The sequence below is a fragment of the Drosophila eugracilis genome, unplaced genomic scaffold, assembly GCF_018153835.1.
Source record: "Drosophila eugracilis isolate 14026-0451.02 unplaced genomic scaffold, ASM1815383v1 contig_1363, whole genome shotgun sequence".
NCBI classification, from domain to species: domain Eukaryota; kingdom Metazoa; phylum Arthropoda; class Insecta; order Diptera; family Drosophilidae; genus Drosophila; species Drosophila eugracilis.
In genome coordinates, this window is record NW_024572165.1 from 23,148 (window position 1) to 26,834 (window position 3,687).

Consider the following 3,687-nt stretch of genomic DNA (forward strand, 5'->3'; position numbering starts at 1 on the left):
GCAATACTAATACAGATCTACTGCAATTTCGGTTATGCGTGAGCTTAAAGCTTTGATAGAGAATACAAAACAATAATGTGCATTTAACTAGCTGCTATTAGAAAAACAATACAATGATGAGCATTTAACTAAGTGCGATTTGACAATAATGATAAATGACCGATCTATTCTTCAACAAACCCAATTTGCGGAATTTAAAGATTTTACAAATACTCTTTGTTTGATGTGTATGTCCGTCATTCTGCTTCTAGCGTCGCAAACGACACACTTTATGGCGGAAGCCAGCCGCTCTGAAGGCACCAAGCTACCTGGGGTGATAAGGTGTTTCATGGCCACCTGGTAAAGGCCCGGCATGGTCGCCCTATGGCATTTCCATACTTCCAACGGGTTACATTCCCAAGCAGTTTGAGGCAAGCTAAAATACAATTGGAGCTTTTTATTTTGCTCCGACGCACTGCTCAACTCTTTGTGATTGAGTGATTGTGTGAGCTCATGAAATCGTCAAAAAAGTCTTCCGTTTTTCGGAAATCTGTAAAAATTTAAATAATTTATTTACTATATATTCAAGAATGTGTTTTTATTATTATTAGCAAAATTTAGATGTTATAATATTAAGCCTATTAGTTTTACTGATTAATCAATTACTTATTGAAGTAAACAAAGTTTTAACTTGATCACATACCCTTCCCTTAAGAGTACATTTATTGATCTCAAGAGTAATATCAGTGTCACCGCTTGGCCAATCACGGGAATGCCTTATAACACTCGCAAATAGGACTATTGTTGAAGTGATGTGTAACGAGCGTTTTATTCTAAAAGACAATTGTTCTTAACCTGATACATAATTACTTATCCTCCATACCGCAGTTTCTCTTCCCCTTTCTGTGATGGCGCAAATCGATGTGTTTTATCCGCCAAATATTGTATTCCTTTTTACCCGATTTTAGTGCGACCAAAACCTAAACTAAATACTAGACTTCATAAAAATCCTGACTATCGATAGCCTAATCCGTTTCGCGACAATCAGCAATGGCATCCTTTACCGTTAAAGGCGCCAAATACATTTTTTTAAACCTAGGGTCTAATAATGTTGATTTAACCAAAATTTCATTATTCTGTAAAGCCTGAAACCTTCTTTCAGAAATTTTTATGAGCGCCTTAGCTCGTTTTCCTTCCTTCGTCTCCATTTGCAATGTTTTAATTTTGGCTGCTAACATTAAAATAAGTGGTATTACTAAACTTACAGTTACGTAATTTTCCCCACTTATTTGCTCTGTTGATATTTTGAAAGGTTGAAGGAGACTACATACGTCTCGATATATTTTTAGCTCTGACACATTGAGCATTTCAGGGAGTGTTTTGACACGTTCCGATTTCTGTAGCAAAACAAGACACCTTGTTGTTTAAGCCTAAAAAGCAAGAGTTCCTGGTGTACACATTTTGTATGAGGATTTTGGTTTTCCCTTGGGAGTTCCCTCATCCGTTTGGGCCTTTTTTTAGCTGGTTCATCATAGCCGGACTAGATAACCTACAGGTAATACAGTTGTCAACGAACTTACGGACGTAATTAGATATTTTATCAAACCAGCTCCGATGAACTCCCTGCAGTTCGTCGTAGCATGTTGCCCTCCACAAATTGGACAACCTCTATGCCGGTCATCCCGCTGCTCGTATCCGTCCTGGTCGACGCTCGCGTGTAGAACTCGACGCCTCGGCTCCCTTCCGTCGACGCCCAAAATGGTACACACGATGTTTGCGTACTCCTGTAGACACACGCTGAAGTGCTCTACAGTGGGAAAGGGCTCGATCGATGCAGCGTGCCTGGCCCAATCCACTCGTTTGCTGGGCTGGTGGGAAGCTTTGCACAAGCTCCTCCATGAGGGTGGGGTTTCCCAGATGTTGCTTCGCCTTCGCCGACTGCAAGAAGGCCGTGAGGTTACTCACTCTAGTTGCGAAGGAAACGATCCTCACCAGGTTCTGCTCCGTAATCGGCGACACCTCTCGCACGCAGTTCAGCGGTGTTCGTTGTGTTCACGGCTCTAACCTGCTTCAGCTCATTCTCGAACGCCGTGATCCTATCCAAAAGGTACGCCGTGGGTGGCTGGCTCCGGCTCTGAGCTCGCAGCTGCTGTTAGAGTACTCCTTGGTTGGGACGCTACTGTAGTCGCTGTAGTGGCTGGGCGAGAAATGGCCGCCGCCGTGGTTATGTTAACCCTTGGCCGGTTTTCTGCTGCACTACTCGCTGGCTGCTGCGTTGTTGTAGGGGTGGCTTCCCCTCCGTTCAGCCGGGAACTCCTGGGGGAATGCTGCATCTCCAAATAAATATGGTCCAAATATGGCGCTGCCCTAGCGCTCCAAAATGGCGGACCTGTGCCGACTGGCTGCTGCCGCTGATGCTCGGCGGTCCTTGAGCCTCCTGACCGCTGGTGCTTGGCGCTCCTTGCGCTTCCTAACCTGACGCTGGCTGCGTCTCCTGAACTGACGCCGGCTGCGTCTCCGTGTCGCTGCCTGCGACTGCGTCCGTACTCAGTGTTTGGCGCTCCTTGCGCCGTCTATGTCGCTGGCTGCGACTCCTCTGCTGGTACGGGAAATGCGCTCCGTGCGCTCCTGGCAACTCTCTAGCTGGTCGTCAAGCCGTCTTCCAGCGCAAGTTGCCCTTGCAGTCTCCCTAGGACTGCGAATAAAAGATGTCGTCTTGTGAAGTGCGGAGTTGCCTTAAACGGCTCCCCCCACGCGTAGGTCCAGAGAAAGGTGAACTTCAAAGGACTATGGCTATGGCGTACGGAACGTTTTATTCTGTAAATTCATTAAATTAGTTTACAATACAAATATAGCTCTTCTTCTTACCGCAGTGTGCCCTCCTACTATTCACAAGACAGTGAAAAGGCACTTTTCGGCGGCATTCACATAACCGCGATTAATAAGCCCGTACTTCAATGGGCCAAAAAGCGGATAACTTAAAAAATACTAAATTTCCTATTAATACTGACTTAACTATCGATAACAATGTTTTGACCGTCGACATTAAGTTCTAAGTTTTCATTTCACATTTCAATTCAATCAGTTCTTTGTTTCAAATTCTTAAATTTATCAATGCTTAAAAGTAATTGGTTATCATGTACTTATTTAATATTTTAACAAAAGATATAACATAAAATAACAAAAAAAGGAACATTATAAGTCTTTCATTTTCATTTTCTTTTCTTTAATTTAATTTTATTCATCAGAGCTATTGCAATCACCGACATCTCGATTTATCCGCTTTCGCACAATGCTTGTTTAATGTGTAATATGTGTGGCAAATTTTCATTTTTAAACCGTTTTCGACTTCTTGTTTTTGTCAAATTTATTTGAGAAAATATACGTTCGCAAAACGCATTTGACACTGGCGAAATTAACATTGATTGCGCAAACTTCGATATATTTGAATATTTAAAACAATTGTTTATATCTCCAATGTGGCCCAATTCTCATACCAGAATGTATCGCAATGTAGATTTTTATCTAAAAGATTTTTTACAATGTCTGTTTTCATAGTACGATACTCATTATCTAGCACCTGTGCATCATTAACAAACTCAGAAAAACGTTCGTACAACTTTAGCAATGAATTATTATTATTTAAATCTTTGGGATCTAAAAAACTTAGCTTATTAAGAAACGTATCTTGTAACGGCAATCATTTTT

General features: G+C 42.0%; 1 long non-coding RNA gene across 2 annotated transcripts; it reads right to left on the bottom strand.

The window, feature by feature from the left end:
- Positions 1-562: 562 nt before the first annotated feature.
- Positions 563-3,172, bottom strand: LOC108111624. 2 transcript variants are annotated; one of them, XR_001772596.2, is made up of 3 exons: positions 1,972-3,172; positions 1,586-1,917; positions 563-1,528 (listed from the first exon to the last, which is right to left on the bottom strand). It is a non-coding gene; the product is annotated as an uncharacterized LOC108111624 (long non-coding RNA). The 2 variants fall into 2 exon arrangements; XR_005993934.1 differs by having other exon boundaries at positions 563-1,917.
- Positions 3,173-3,687: the final 515 nt, after the last annotated feature.